This window comes from Mastomys coucha, unplaced genomic scaffold (genome assembly GCF_008632895.1).
Source record: "Mastomys coucha isolate ucsf_1 unplaced genomic scaffold, UCSF_Mcou_1 pScaffold7, whole genome shotgun sequence".
Lineage (NCBI taxonomy): Eukaryota > Metazoa > Chordata > Mammalia > Rodentia > Muridae > Mastomys > Mastomys coucha.
In genome coordinates, this window is record NW_022196913.1 from 4,276,768 (window position 1) to 4,293,983 (window position 17,216).

General features: G+C 40.3%; 1 protein-coding gene and 1 long non-coding RNA gene across 3 annotated transcripts in view; one reads left to right on the forward strand and one right to left on the reverse strand.

The window, feature by feature from the left end:
• Celf2 (CUGBP Elav-like family member 2) overlaps positions 1 to 17,216 on the reverse strand; it is an 859,338-nt gene that overhangs the window by 576,911 nt on the left and 265,211 nt on the right. The gene's annotated exons all lie outside the window — the stretch shown is intronic.
• LOC116082813 overlaps positions 1 to 17,216 on the forward strand; it is a 91,460-nt gene that overhangs the window by 9,195 nt on the left and 65,049 nt on the right. For both annotated transcript variants that reach the window (XR_004115445.1, XR_004115446.1), the window contains exons 2-3: positions 7,535 to 7,853; positions 11,556 to 11,646. This is a non-coding gene — a long non-coding RNA (uncharacterized LOC116082813). The remainder of the gene's footprint in view (positions 1 to 7,534; positions 7,854 to 11,555; positions 11,647 to 17,216) is intronic.

Consider the following 17,216-nt stretch of genomic DNA (forward strand, 5'->3'; position numbering starts at 1 on the left):
GGGACTTAAGCGTTAAAACAGAACCATAGAGTGACTGGTACATTTCCCGACAAGAACTTGGGTTTTAGGTCAGTATCACCCATCCATTTCCTGAGCTGGATAACATATCACACACTCTTTAGCCATCAATACCTTATCACAAATTAGTCCTATTACAGATTAGTCTAATTCACTTAGCTTAAGATTCAAATGCATAAGAGACATAGGACCAACACAATTTAATGAAGAAACAAGGAATTAGGGTTAGCAGTAATGGAGCTTCACTGTCGGAGAGAGAGATCACAATATTTATATATGTAAATATAAACCAGCTGAACTCCATATTCCACCTTCTGGACTGTCTATGATTCTAGCTCCTAGACACACTTAATATGCTTTATACCTTTTCTTTAATCTCAATTCCCACTTAGTGATTATATTGTTTGCTTTCCATACATATTGGCTAGAATTCTCATCTCTCATTCTAGAGCAATAAAAGCATCTTGTAACCCCTTCCTCCTAGTGGCCTTAGCCCTGAAGACTAGATTAGTCCCATAGCTTGCTTTATCCTATCCTGTCTCCTAGCCTAGAGAAATTATCTGTAACGGGTTTCTTACTTGCCATGTCCTTGAGAAAATTAGAGTGACCTGTCCTTGAATGTCATATTTAACTGTGCTCAGACTTATATCTTTACTTATCATTTTCTATTCTCAGAAAACAGGTCTCCTTTTAACATTGCCAGCATAGTTCCTTCCTCCAACTATTCAAATCGCTTCCTTGGCCCTCCTTAGTTCCCCCCTCTATCCCTTCCTTTTGAGGAGTTCTCTTTGTCTTCCCCTAAGAAATCAGATTAAAGAATATGTTTGTGATTCATTCTTCTTTTTCCAGAGTTGGTAACCTCATACATCCAGGTCAAAGCTTATATTTCTAGATCTGGCTTCTTTCCAGATGAATATTCTATGAGACTTTAGTGCCGATATATCTAGACCTGGTTCTATCTTCTTTCCTGATAAGCCTGTGTATGTTATATCTTGCTCCCACCATCTCTTTAGATCCATAAAGTTAGTCAGCACACCTCTGTTTCCCCTAATCTCAACATCCCAACAACAACAAAATCTTGCTGAAGCCACCACACAATGATGTATGTCTTTCTATTTCCCTTCACTAGTTTTGCACTGTGACATACATTTGACACAACTTAAAGGGGGACCAACTCATTTTGGTTCCCAAATGTAGAGGTTTCAGCTTATGGCCCAGCTCTTTGGGGGTTGTGGTTAGATAGAATATCATGATGGAGAAGTAGGGAGGAGCTAAATTACTTCCTATGGAAGACATGTAACAGAGGGAAGTGAACAGAAAGAGGCTAAGGGCAAGATATGACCTCAAGGCTATTATCCCTCAGGGTGACATTTTTTTCTCAGTCCCATTTCCAATGAAGTCATGTCAAGAGAACTACCAGCTGTGAACCACACTTTAGTCACATGAACTTCTGGGGAACAAACACGTCATTCATTAGTTACCACTCTCAATAGCCATGTCACTTGCTCAGGTCTTTATCATCCTTTGTTTGGATAGTTTCATTAACACTACAGTTTGTCTCCCTAATGTTACAAAGAAATTAGATCACATAACTGAAAGTAGAATTCCGTGATAATCTTATTTAAAATTCTACAGTGAATTGATGTCACCTACTGAATCAGGAGCAAGTTCCTTATGGTGATTAAAGGTGCCACATAATCTATTAACCACTTGTCTTTATGTGGCATATGTTCTGCAAGTAGCAGGAGTGACTGTAGTTCTCTTCATGTGCTGTGCTAGTGTTGGGCCTTGATATAGGGATGTTTCTCTATAGTCCAGGGGTTTTCTTTCTCTCTCTCTCTCTATTTCTTTCATTTTAGTTTTTTTCTTTGCTTCTTCTCTCTTTCTTTTCTTGTTTCTTTGTTTCTCCTTTCTTTCTTTCTTTCTTTCTTCCTTTCTTTCCTTCTTTCTTTTTTCTTTCTTTCTTCCCTTCTTTCTTTCTTTCTCTTCCTTCCTTCCTTCCTTCCTTCCTTCTTTCCTACTTTCCTTCCTTCCTTCCTTCCTCCCTCCCTCCCTCCCTTCCTTTCTCTTAATGTGTGTGAATTTGAACATAGTCATGTGCCATGGCACTCATGTGGAAGCCAGAGGTCAATCTTGTAAAGCTGTCTCTATCCTGCCATCTTCACATGGATTCTGAGGGAATCAAATTCACGTCACCAGGCTTACATGGCAAGAATGTTACCTATTGACTCGTCTCAATACCCACCCACCCCATCCACTTATTCAACTTTTTTTTTTTTTTTTTTTTTTACTAATTTCTACCCACCTTTTGAGATCTGGCTTAAAAGCTATCTATTTTTTACCCCCTTCTCCAGTTTTAGAGAAATGCCAAGATTTAGAATGACCAGGTGCCATGCTGTATATTCAAATAGTGTCACAGCTTCAATCTCTAATGCTAAGCTCATGGTAGGTCTATAGTCATGTATAGTTTATATCTATTGAGTGCATTGTTTGGTCTACCAGAAACCTGAGGGAAAAAAGAAAGTCAACCACGAATAAGTCTACAGAAGTAGTTTGTTGACAGACATAGGTGAGTGGGCACAAAGCATTTAGAGGACTATATGGTCATGCCTAACCAAGACAATGCTCTTTAGAAGAGCTAGTCAAGACACACATAAGCAGGAGGCATCATTTCCATCGTCAATAATATCTTTAGTAATCTCAGTGTAGGTGTAGGGGGCCCATAAACAGTAGCTTATGGAAACAGGGATGAAGACCAAACCTGAGCCCACACAACATGTATTCTCACAATAACTGACCCAGCTCCCATTCTTACTAGGTACCCCACCTCTCCATGGCAGGGGACCATTCCTTATACACAACAGCCAGGCACCTGTAGTATGATGCAGTGGTTGCCTTGAAATCTGATGGAAGCAGCAATCTGTTCTTCTTGGATTCAAGATCTTCACCATGTATGATTCTCCTCCCATTCAGAGATTCATTTTACTTATCTATACCATCAAAGATTGTCTCAGAAACAAAGAAAACACAATGGCCAGGTTGTGGAAGAATCCTTGTATTCTATTTCACACTTCACCTAAAATAGCCTTATACAACAATTAAGTGACCTATTAAGGGACTCACTACTAGTTTGGAAATGTCCTAGTTAACTTTATTTGTCAACTCGATAGAGCCTAGAGTTAACTGAGAAGGGGATTCTCAACTGAAGGATTACCCAGGTAAGATTGACCTACAGGCTTGTCTTTGGCAGACAGGTTGTCTTGATTATTAATTAATGTGGGAGGGCCTGGTCCAGTGTGGGCAGCAACATTCCCTGAGCCAATGGTCCTGAACTAAATAAGAGAGCTAGCTAAGTATAAGCCTGGGAGCTAGCAAGCAGTGGTCTGCCATTCTTTCTGCTTCAAGTTCTTGCTTGTGTTTCTGGCCTGACTTCTTTCAGTGATAGACTGCAACTTGTAAGATGATATAAATACATTCTTTTTCTACATTGCTTTTGGTACCCCCCCCCCCACAGCAACAGAAAGGGAACTAGAATAAGGGATAGTATTTGCTAGGTGGTGGGAGATTGAGAACCAAGGAGAAAGAAGATTGGCAACCTCTCACCACCTATGACCTAGAAACCCAGCTAAGCAATTTGTGCTTCTGTTGTTTGCAAGGTTAGTTTCTACCAATTTAGATTCTAGATTTCAGGACTGTGGCTGGGACTTTTTCATCGGGGCCTATGGGTTCTCAGGTGAGCATGCTAGAGAATAACAGAGAAGTTATTATAAATTATCTGCAGCCTGTTTGACCTTGGCTGTCATGAGGGTCTGTGAGGGCTGCTGTGAAATGAAGCAGAGAGGACACTTCAGGCCTCTCGTTTAGGAATCATGCTTTTGAGGGTCCGGAAGATAGGAACAAAATACAAAAACAGGTAGCCTTGTTCTAAGAAGGCACAGCATTCAGAAAAGTCACCAGAGTGCTCCTTGGCGTTTCTGTGCTGCCAGATGAGGATGCTTTGTGATAGATTGCCTGCCTCAACTACTGAACAGGAAAGGATAACCAGATTCTCAGGGATGAACACACAGGACAGTCTGGCTGGTGGGTGAATTATACAGAAAGTTCTGGGGCTTGCTGAGCCTGAGGGAATTAGAACAGGTGGTGGAGGCCTCATAGCAACCATGTTCTTAGGACCAACAGCACAGGAGGGGTTGGAGTTCATCTAGTCAGTCTCTTCACTTCAGCTCATGATGCTGAGGCTAGCTTCCTTCTTCACAAGGCCTGGCTGGTTTCTCTATCAGGACCCCTCTAGAGTACCAACTCTATCGTAACAGGGCCATCAGTGCAATTTTGAGTGGCATGGAGACTGTAGCAGGTCTTCGGGTCCTCCTACCTATTTCTTGGCCCCGGTCATTTGCTCTGGCTTAGCCACATGAAATTAGGCTAACATCATCACTTCAGGTTAGTAGTATCCACTATGCGTTATGTAGGGATAATCTTTAATGAAACATATCTTGCATTAGACACATGCTATTTTATACACATTATTCTCCATCACCTTCTAATTGGCCAAATAAAGAGCTGAACAGGCTAATAGCTGGACTGCAAAGTTAAGGCAGGACTTCCTGGCTGAAAGAGAAGATCTCAGATGAGAATGGATGCACAGGAAGTTGCCAGATGGACAAGGGTGAAGAAACACATGCCAGGATGAGACTAAGATGAACAGGTAATGGGCTACATGGCAGGCCAGTGGCCAGGCCAGTATTGTCAGGTTGGAACAGTTGAGAATCTGCCCAGCTATAATTACCAAAGTGTATAATAAATATAAGTCTCTCTGTCCTTATTCAGGAGCTGGGACAGTCCCCAAGAAAGTAACAGTTACGTCCTTATATGCCATTATACTAAACATCTCCCACCAAGAAAGTTACAGTTACATCCTATATGCCATTGTACTAAACACCTCCTACCTCACACCCTGAAGCTCTTATTTTTGTAAGAACTCAAGTAAAAGTAATGGTTTGGGGCCAGCTCAGTGCATCGCTTGTGGATCTTGCAGACGTTCAGGATACTCATTCCATGAAGGAAACTTTGACCAGTAGGTAATAGGAGCTGGCTGTTGCACTCTTTCTCCTCCCCTGGAGGCACTGTCTGAAGTTACAGCTGATCAGATGGCATTTTGGATATCAGCCCCACAAGATTCAGCAAGTGGCAATACCAGACGTGGATCCCTAAGGGTGGCCAGCTTGACAATAGTCATTCACCCTTGTAGTAGCTTGCATTCTTTTTATATTTTTTTGCCCCTTAATCCTACTTTTTTTTTTTTTTTTTGAGATTGTACTTCCTATAAAAATACTACACATAAGCTTTTGCCTCAGGCTTTGCTTTCTGGGGAGCCTAGCCAAAGCAAAATTCACATCAAAATGCAAAGATGTGAAGCAGAGAGATTTAGCTCATCTTGAAGACACACTGGTTGATACTTGGAAGGCAGCAGAAGGGGTGGGGGCAGGATATAAATGCCATCTGGAACACAGAGGAGACTATTTTTGTCCTGGTTGTGTTATTTCCCATTTTAAAGGTAGAGTACTAGGGTAATGGTTCATAAGACTGTTAAAACGATGACCCAAGGAGGGTGAAAGTAAGCTTGGGAGATGCGACAGGGTCAAAGAGTGGCCCGCCTATGATTGCTTTTCCTGCCAAGCCTGCCGCTGGTTTTTTTCTTTAGAGAACTGATCCTTGGGCTCCTTCTGGAAGACCCTTATCCCTTCTTGGATGGCTTCTGCAATGGCCAGCTATTCTATTGTTGGATTAGGTTTTCATGAGTCACTGTGCTGAATTTGGAAGCATCCCATCATAAATGTGTTTGTTTAGACCTCTGCACATGGAAACCCTGGCTGGACAGATGAGAGTTGCCAAGAGCAAGACACCTGAATTGCTGAATGGATATTTTGTGGAAAATATGCTTTTTAGAAACCCAAAACAAAACTTCATAACACTCAAAGCAGCTTTGATCTGGAAGTTTTGAAAAAAAAGCAGGGTCTCCATTTCAAATACGAGCTGTCAGAACTTTATTGACCATGCCATACAATGAAGCAGGCTATAAACAGTCTCCCAGCAAAACATGTTAATCTCCCCAAAGTGTCCTACTGACGTCCACTTTCCTTTCTGGATTTATACATGACCCCAGTTGCTTTGCTCCTAATAGAAACAAATGGCTGAATGAACAGTGAAAGCAGGAGGTGCGGGCAGGAGGTGGGTTCCCACTTCTAACTCTTTCAGACAACAGCGCAGCGGGAAGCACTAATTCACTCCATCTACAATGCCTTATCCATTCCTCATTCCTGAGTTAAATAGTCCAGAGCTGGGTGAGTCACCAGGGAGAGTAACTAACACAAAAGCAAGATCCTTTGTGGTTCAGGTGGTATGATGGCCCACCTTACCTGTCGCCAGTATGTATTCCCCTAGACCGATTCCTCCTGATTTGCATGTTTAAATAGTTCTCCTCCCTCTTCATGTGTGAACACTCTTTTTACAGCTGTATTTTATGCTTTTGTCTGGCAAAAAGTCCCTCCTTGTTCCTAGGCTCATGCTTCTTCCTTTTGTTAAGCACTGTTCTCGAGTTTTGTGACTGTACTCTCATGAGATGGTACACAATAAAGAGTACGCACATTTCAGTTTTGCTAGTGTCTACCCATTCGTACCTAGGGCAGCTCTGTGAAGTGTATCACTTCAATCCATGACTATCCACAGTAGATTTTCTGGCCTGGACTGCCTGCCCAGCTTGTGAGATCGGGGGGGGGGGTGTGTGTGTGCTGTATTTCGTAATTACAGACTATTGGAGCCTAAGTAAGGGATCGACACCTCCAAGCCCATTAGCAAATTCATCTCACAAGCAAGCGCACAAGGCTCAGGAAGGGAGAGAGTTGCTTCCTCGGACAGTAAATGGGAGGTGTTGAAAGCTGCCTCCAAAGGTTACAGGTGCTCAGATGACTTCTCACAAGAGAAAACCCATTGGTCACTGATGCATGTGGCTGATCCTCAGGGACACCTGCTTCATGCAGGGTGGTCTGGGCTCAGTATCACCAGGCCCGTGGCTGTTTCTCCTTTCACCTTAGAGTCACAGCACAATGCCCTTGGGACTTGTCACTGTGATGAAATTGAATGTTAGGCCACAGAAGGGATGGTAGCATAGTGTGTTCCAGTCTTTTTCTTCACTGATGGTAGTTCCTACAACAATGTAGCGAGGATCTGAGGACTTGAGCTTCTGGCAAGGTTAAGGAAATGTAGACAACTTTCTGACAACTGGGAGATAGGCAAAGCTCTCAGAGAAGCTTTGCTCAGGCACGACTTTAAAGACAAGTAACATTGTATCTCTTTGGGGGAAATTGAAGAAGGCATAATCAGAGGGACAGAAGCAAATGCCATAGAGCAAAGGTGTTTGTTTCTGAGTTGGTGGCTTGTTTCTCTGCACACTATTTAAATGCACTCTGGTTTGTCAATTATGCGATGGGCACTACACCTTATAATTCTTTGTTTACAGGCATGCCGTGTCTGAAATACATTTTCCCATTAAGGCTCCAAGGTCAATGACACAGATAATTAACCAACTGATTTAGTGCATTTAATTTCCTCAAAGCTTGAGTGAGACACCCCCACCATCCAGTCCAGCCTCGAGATTCCTATTCCAAGAGGACCCTGGGACAGTGCTGCCTCTGTAATGGGACACTGATGTGATCTGTGGCTGAGGCTTCGACTAGCAGCATCGTATGTCTGCTTAAATGATGATGAATGCTGCCTTTGTTCCAGACTGGAAGATGTCATTATGCTGGCTCATATCGCTGACCTCGCTGGGCTTCCCGGTAAGCATTGCTGAAGGATTTAATGCTGATAATTTTTTAGAGCTCCAAAGAGAATAAAGCAAAGGGCAAGCCCAATGAAAAGCAAGAAAGAGCCCAAGTGAAGTGAAGCTTAACACACTGAAGAATAAAGAGCAGCTGGCTTCTCTTCTTTTCTCTCTTTCACTGTTGTGGTTGGGAGTCTGGCTGTTATCTCTACCCTCCGCTAACTTTGTTCACTTACTAATATCTAGTCCTGTACTTCACCTATCAATAAATAGAATTTGAAATCTCTCAACCCAGGGATATTACTTCTGCTTCAACTATTTCAGGATGCCACAACCCAAAATGAAAATCTGCAGATTGCTGATAGCTATGTCAATATCATCTAACCGCTAACCCTTTATTGGTGGCATCTATAGATAGAGTATGGGCATTGGAATCCAAATGATAGGGGGAGAGAAAGTCTGGAGGCTAAATAAGTTTATCCTACATGGAACCAGTTTATAGACCTTGATACTTCATTTTTCAAAGGCTCCCTATAAGTTTTAAACTACATGGCATGTGGTCATCCTGGGACAAACTCTGTGACAGAAGAATAAGGAAACACTGTGTTTGCTCGATTTCTCCCTCCCTCCCCCCTCCTTCTCTCCCTCCCTTCCTTCCTCCCTTCCTCCCTTCCATCCTTCTTTGCTTTCTTTTTGGGTTTCCCTGAACGTTTATTTCATGCTAAAGGAAGAGGAATATTTACCATAATATAATATTGCTCCAAATTGCAAGTAAACATTCAGCTTTTTCAAAGTTATATTTAAAGACAACCCCCTTATTTTTTTCTAATTTTTTTAAACCTCAATTCAGAGTTGATTTCATTTTCCTTATTCTTAGGACCTGAGTTTCTTTTCCTATGAATCTGAATACAGTCATGCTTTGCTTTAAGAAGGGATGCACATGGGCTGGAGAGATGGCTCAGCAGTTAAGAGCAGTTAAGAGACCTCCGAAGGTCATGAGTTCAAATCCCAGCAACCACATGGTGGCTCACAACCATCTGTAATGAGATCTGGCGCCCTCTTCGGGGGGGGGGGTGTCTGAAGACACCTACAGTGTACTTACATATAATAAATAAATAAAATTAAAAAAAAAAAAAAAGAAGGGATGCACTGTGAAAAGCACATTGCCAGATGACTTGATCTTGCTGACATCAACTCACCACACAAAACTAGATGCACCTAATTAGCGCACACATGGCCTCAGTTCAGACCTCACACAGTCAGGCATCACTCTACAATGTATGGCTATTCCATCTTTTCCTTTCTCATTTGACAACACGACTGGGTGTCTTTTCATACACACACATGCATTTATGTGTGCCCATTATTGAATTCAATGGATTCATGTTTTTTTTTTAAATTATGAATATTGATCTTTCATGTGGTGAATTCTAAAAGTTATTGATTCTTCTAGTCAATGTTTGGAGTCTTGATATTAACACTGTCCTAGCACTATAATTCCTAGAAAATTACTAATCATAAATGAATTTTAAAAAGAGATTGTTCAAGAAAATAAAATGAAGATGTCAATAAGATGTTATTATGGCAAGCTTATTTAAGTCATTATGAGCCATTAAAAGTCAATATATCAGAGACATATTCAGTAGGACTCTATTGTCTTTACTTAAGTAGGCTCTTAATGTTTAGTAGGAGGAAAAAATCACTAAACAATTTCTTGTTTAAGAAATAAACATGTTATGTTTCATAGATTTTATAACTCAGGATTTAATGTAATTTCAATGTAAGAGAAGTGGAAATAAATTAAGTAAAAATTATGACATTGCTTTCATGATTAAAATGGATTCCCTCAAATCTCAAAAATGTCAGCTCCAAATGCTGCTTCTAACAGTGTGTGCCCACACTGTTGGCACTTAGGAGGCCAACTTTTTTGACATAGCTACATATATAGACTTCATGTCTAAAAATATAAGAGTAATGACTGTACTCCAAATATTTAATTTTGAGATGTTAGGTAAGGCTAGTTCTTTCAGGCAGAGATATTAGCTTGTTATGTTCCTCCCAAAAATGATAATCATGGAAAATGTCTAACAAATTCTGGATGCCAAGATAAAGAGACATCTATCAGTAATCATTGACCAGTGCAATGACTTTGTGTAAACATTTAAATTCACACAGAACTTTTGAACTGTTCTGATTTATTCTATTATTAAATGGCTGAAAAATATCACCTTTTCCCTCCAGGAAATATATGGCAATTAAAAGAAATTACATCAGTAGGTTGGGGGAATCTCTGTGTTCTTTCTGTCTGTTCAAGTATGTAAAATATGTAAGAAAACTATCCATGCGGGCATGTGACATGGATTTTTGCAGTGTAGACAGACCATATATGTATGAAATTGCTGTGAGGAAACCCTCTTTCTTCCTGGAACACGTATATTCAACACAAGCCAGCACAGCCGCAGAGATGGGCAGCGGGATGTAAGAAAAGCCAGGCTTTACTGAGAAAGATTATTTGGATTTGAATTTCAGAACAGTGAAAACAGACCCGGGACCAAGCACTCTGAACCACATCCTATGACAGTAATGCTCATACTTGAAAGTTTTTTTTTTTTTTTTCTGTCAGTACTGGGGATTGAACCCAGGACCTTGCACATGCTAGTAAAATTTTCTGAGATCCATCCCCAGCACAGAGACACTATTTCTTTAATGGTTAGCTTTTTCCCCTTTGATTTTTACTTCAAGCTAGACTAGTATCTCAATTTTTCTCTAGGACGTCAACATGAATCAGTCTCTGTTTCTCCCCTAGCCCCATGTGAGTTGTCTGTGTGGTGTATATATTTGTTAGTGTGAGTGTGAGCCAGTGTGTTACAAGTGTATGCTTGTGCATATGGAGGCTAACAGGAACATTGCATATTTTCCCTTGATGACACCCTTTAGTTTTTGAGACAGAGTCTGTCCTTGAACCTCGAGTTCATGGGCTCAGCCAGAGTGGCTGACCAAGGACATTCAGGTACTCCCCCTTCTCTATGCTCACCCCAGCACTGGGCTTAGAGACATGTGTCATGGATTCAGTCTTTTCCGATCATGGAGAGCCAAACTCAAGTTCTCCCTCTTGAGTGGCAGGGTGCTTTACCACTGAGCCATCTTTATCTCTCCAGCCCAAATTTATGTTCTTATAACTCATCAGTTAAGTAGTTAACTTCAAATACTCTGAATGGGCACATATCCAAATAGAATTTATTTATATTTATCTTATTAGAAGCAATAAAATATGCTTCAACAAGCAGTAATCTAATTCATTGATACTTTTGACCTGTTGAGCCTCTTGTTCATAATATGCTTCCATGTTTAAATACACATTAGAAATATAAATTAAGCATTCTTATTATATACAGGGTGGTCTATTTCCTAGGTATCATGAACTATGTTCATAATGCTTTTGAATTACCTACAACAACCTGTGGAGGGGGCTATATGATTTTTTGCATAGTCCCATGAATAAACTTCCCATTTTAATTCATAAAATCCAGGGTGTGTGGCTATATCCCCAGGATTAATATGATGAAGGTTTCACAGTTTCAAGAGTCAAATGTTCATTCTGTGAGTTCTCCAGAGAAATTTGTGATATTCTTTATGGAGCAGACCAGTGATATTCTTGCTTAGTTGTCTAACAATAAAAGCTATTATCTATTGACCATCATATTTTTATTTTTTCCAGTAATTCTCTTTTAGAATGTCTCTGATCATAACAGAGACAAGAGAAGAGGGCAGCATTCCACTTCCTCTAAATTGACAGAACCGGAAACAAGGTTAGAGAGAATCATACGAGGTCAAATATTATTTTGTGAATATTATTTTTAGTGTGCATGTATGCATATATGTATCTCTCTCTCTCTCTCTCTCTCTGTGTGTGTGTGTGTATGTGTGTTGTGTGTTGTGTGACAACCTTTGGTGTCATCTTCAAGAACACAATTCACATCCTTTGAGAAAGAGTCTCTAATAAGCCTCGAACTCACTAATTAGACTAGACTTGGTGGCCAGCAAACCCAGGGATTTTTCTGCCTCTGTGTCCTTTCTTCCCAGTGCCGGAGTTACAAGCATGCACCCTTACCCAGGTTTTAGTGAACAAACTTAGGTCCTGTGTTTACAAGGCAAGTGCTTTACTGACTGAGCCATCTTCCAAACTCATGCATCACATTTTGTTGCAGATGATAAAAAATAAACAGATGCAAAACCGAGCAAGAACCACTCCCCACTCCTGCTTCACACATACATTTCTCCTTTGAAAATTAAAATCCATGAAAATTTAAAAATCACAACATCTGATCAAGTTAACAGTAAAAATTAATAAAGTAAAAATAGTTAAAGAGCAAAAAAAAAAAAAAATCGCAACATATTATCTTCAAAGCCGAAGAAGGGAAATAAATTTCTGAAGTATTGGCTTCAAATTTTAATTCACATTATGACTTAAGAAATATGTTCACAAATAGACACAAACACATGTTTTACTGAGTAACTTACTTTGATGAAAGGCACTCAGAATCATTTGTTTTATGCTATATTTAATTTGAAAATAAGATAGAAAATTGTAATGTATGCCATTGATTTGGAAACTCACTAGGAGGGCATATCAATTGGAAAACACTGTCATCAGGTCATGTAAGATTTGTGAACAACTGTGATGTACATAAACAAGTATAGTATTAACTGTTGGAATAGTGGGGCTGGAATTCTCTTAAACCAGAGGTTAGAAGTAGAATAATTCTAAGACTTGATATTGTACTTTAATTCATATTATGGTGGCTTATTATTATTACTTTCTCCTCTGGGTCATATAGGTAAACTACTTAGTCTGAATTCTTTTCCTCTCTAAAAATATAATGAACACCGTGACCTGCTTTGTCCTAGTGCTTTATGACATTTCTAGAGCCAATGTTATTTGAATGTACTAGCCATCCAGATGCCTCTGGTGCCAGCTTAGCTGACACAAAGGATTCTGTAATCAGAGGGACCAATTAGAAATGTTTGTCAAGAACAGAAGACCTCCAGCGATTAAACCCCAGGTCAGATTTTCTTCAAGGGGCCGGGGAGCTCAGGCAAGAGGAGCTGTGGTTCCCACTTGATACACACACTGCTGTATGTGCTGGAATATTCCTCTTACCTGACTCCACCTGATGAGTTGGGGTTTGAATACCAGTAGATCGGGTAAAGCTTTACCATTGTCAAGCCTGGGACCAAGCAGGTCCCAATGTGTTATTATGAACACATGCTTTCCCAGCAAGGATTGTTTGTTCTCATCAAGAATCTGTTCTTTGTAAATGTGCATTAACATTAGAATCAGGGCCAGGAGAACCAGACAATAGAATGCTGTTATCACCCGACACCCTCCATTGTTTAGATTCTCACTAAATATTTAAAACTTTTCCATTAGCACAAATTTAAAATGTGATATATCCCATAAACATTCCAAATTAAAATCCACAGAAGCATATTAAGCTGATTTTTCTCCCCAAAAGCGGTACATCATTTGCACTGGTCTATCACTTCATCTCACTTCCTTGCTATTGAAGGTGACGAGTAAAGCTGAGTCATAGAGTTCATAGCCGTAAAAGACAAGCAGACCTGACTGGTTGGTTTGAGGACCAAATAAAATGCATTACCTCATTATGCTGAGGTCCTATTAAATAGAATTATGGACCCAAACCACCACCAACACAAAAAACTCCAACACACACACACACACACACACACACACACACACACACACTCACACACTCACACACCTCAAAACCAAACACACCTGAAAAGGAACTGTCCGGATGAAATTACAAACTGTCCAGTGTATGTTGTAGCCCTGCCTACAGTGCTTTGCTTGGCCTTTTAAACAGGTATAGTTTTACAGTTTAGATACAAACCTGACTTCTGAGTCTGTTCAAAGTTATATCTGAATTGGAGTTATGTTCTTTTGCTTTCTAGGACATTCGTAACTCTACCTACTAGACTTTAGCTAACCTTTTGAAAACATTTTTCCTCGTAGAACTCAGCAGGCTCCCTCTCCATCCAGTGTAACTGAATGTAGGGCAGGGATCGTTATTTTTACACAAAAGGACAGGCAAAGGGGGCATCAGGAAATCTGATTTATAAATGTATCCCAAACCAAGATTACGGGAAGATTTCCCACCAGCTCCACACTCCAACGTTTCTCAGAGAATGAGATATTGTTAACACAGTGTGAGCTTTTTAAGCCTGCTGGATTCTATCAAGAGCGTGCGGAATATGCAGGCATTTCTAGACACCACTGAAACATCTTTGAAATCTTGAAACAATTATTTTGAGAAGTGATGTTTGTTATTTTTTCAGGTCTTTATATGAGCTGTAACAAAGGGATTTGGGTTTTACAGATGCCAGTTTCTAAGACGGAATAGGAATGGGATGGATTTAGAGACTCCAGGGACCTCAATTTGCACCCATGGTAACTATATCTAAGCCGAGTCTCACCACTTGAGTGTCAAGGATGCCTTCACCAGCTGGGCTTAATTAATGATAAATCAACAGACAGACAGGTGACAACCATTTTATTCTCCCACCTTATCACTAGGGCCAGAATTAGTGACAAAATTTTTAATTAAATTTTAACTTTCTCTTGATTAATTAACTTTATATGAGAATGGAATTCACATGTGCACACAACACTTGCATCTGTGTATTTGTTTATTAATTTTTTTCTGTCCCTTGTTCTACATGAGAGTCTCCGAAAAGGGGAGGGATAGTATTTAATACAAATTAATCCGGTGTGAATTTAAAATCTCAGTTGTTCTTCTTAAATCAGAAATTCCTAAAAGGATGCTCGAATCATGGCATGTGTATTGCATCATGTCAGTCAATTAACAGCTTCATTTATTTTTTTTGTTTGTCTTCCTCCCTGAGCATATCTCTCTAATGCCTGACCCACTTTTTCCTCGAAATGTTGTGGTCATATGATAGACTGGCCATAGACAAACAAATAATCAGAAAGAACTAATCCACAAGGAATCAATGGGGTGGTTTTAGACGGGACCGTTTCCACCCATACCACTTCTCCTCCATTGATACCATCTTTCTCTTTTGTCTCCAATAATCACCATCAACCTCAATTTAGAACAACTGGTGTCAGGTCATTGATTATGCAATGTTTTTAAAATACTCAATTTATTTACAAAATTATTCCTTTACAAATTAATTTACAGAATTACTTCCAGTAATGATTTTAATTCTTATTCTCTACTGACCACTAAAGCTGATAATTTTTACTAATTTCCTTCCAGTCATTCTTTTCTTCCCATTTATTATTTTCAGTCTTTAAATCAAGCTAGGCTCCTATTACCAACTAGTCTGTTCATTTCTATGTTTAAATTTTTATCTCATGCCATTAAGTATTTTTCCAAGCCATTTGCCTACAATGGCTATTTAACATCCTGTACTGGCTGGTTTTGTGTGTCAACTTGACACAGGCTGGAGTTATCACAGAGAAGGGAGCTTCAGTTGGGGAAGTGCCTCCATGAGATCCAGCTGTGGGGCATTTTCTCAATTAGTGATCAAGGGGGTAGGGCCCCTTGTGAGTGGTACCATCCCTGGGCTGGAAGTCTTGGGTTCTATAAGAGAGCAGGCTGAGCAAGTCAGGGGAAGCAAGCCAGTAAGGAACAACCCTCCATGGCCTCTGCATCAACTCCTGCTTTCTGACCTGCTTGAGTTCCAGTCCTGACTTCCTCTGGTGATCAATAGCCATGTGGAAGTGTAAGCTCAATAAACCCTTTCCTCCCCAACTTGCTTCATCGTCATGATGTTTGTGCAGGAATAGAAACCCTGACTAAGACACATCCCCATATGTGAATATATACTATGTAACTTTTTCCTTTTGAATTAGATATTTTAGACTCTACAAATGTTTTGCCATTATAAAAAAAATTATACTCTCCCCACATTGGTTGTTAACACTGTTGACTGGGCCCTGTCACTCAGGTGTTCTTGAATCTATAGTTTCATGGCTGGTACAGAAATTTGTAATATAGTTCAGTATTCAGGAGCTTTTTGCCACTCTCAGCTTCTTCTTAAGGTGTGGTTTGTCACTGTGCCAGCACAAGGTATCTGCCTTCTGGAGCAAAGCCAGTAGTTTTAGCTGATTTTGTAACCAGCACATCTCCCCTAGATCCCAAACCAAGAGCCTTCTGCAATAACAGAACCTACCTATGCACAGGCCGACTAGCTGAGTATGTTTGACATGCTGAGTATGTTTGACATTTTTCCTTGCTTGTCTTCTAGGTATTTCAAATTTAACACACCTGCCTACCAAACTGTTCATTGCTGCCCCGAATCTTCCACAAAACAAGAGAACCATCACCTGTGTAGCTGCCTTCTTGCCATCCATGTCTCAAGTCAAACCAACAATTGAGGCATGGCTCTGACAGCCTTGGACTCTCTTAGGAACTTGGCAGCCCCTTCTGTCGTCCTTACATAATCTATGTCCTCTCTAAACACTTCTCACCACCTGTCTCCATCCCACAAGAGCAGCTATTAGCCATTCATGTGCCTTTTTTCCTGTTCTGCTCACTAGAACCACTGACCTCTTCTACATAGAAGCTGTGTGTGTGTGTGTGTGTGTGTGTTATACTTGTGTCCACAAGCATATTCTGGCACACTCACCCACACAGGACTGTGTGGAGGTCAGAGGTTTTGTTGGAATGTTTTTTTTGTCACTGCCACTTTGCATTTTTTTGAGCCAGACTCTTTCAGTAAATGTGTAGTTCACTGCTTTGACTGGACTGGCTGGTTCAAAGCCCATCTCCACTGCCCAGCTCTTCTGCTTCATCAGACTTTTAGCACAGAGTAATGGGTCCTGGGACTTCACACTGTACAGCAACCAAATTGCCCAATGAGCTACCTCCCCTGCTCGGAGAATTGTCTCTCTTGTAAATAATATGGTACTGATTTTTGCCCTAAGCATTTTTAATAAAATACAAAGCAGATATCTCCCCATGGCTTACCAGGAGCTACCCAATTTATCTCTCATCATATTAAAAGTTCTGTGACTATGCCTTTCTTAGAGCATTCATCTGGTTCTTTCTCCTTTACTGTATCTGTCTCTTATACTCAGGACTAAGCATCTTCTATACCAGCCCCTCCCCCCCACTACGATTTGCAAATACAGTCATGAATCCCATAATCATGGGGTTAACTTCTGAGAAGAACATCATTATCAGGTGCTTTGGTTTTATGAAATCACAGTATATACTAACATAATACCAGATAGTTTAGAAGACCAATAACACAATCTGGCTTCCTGACATAATCATGAGGCTATAATAATGAGAGAGAGAGAGAGAGAGAGAGAGAGAGAGAGAGA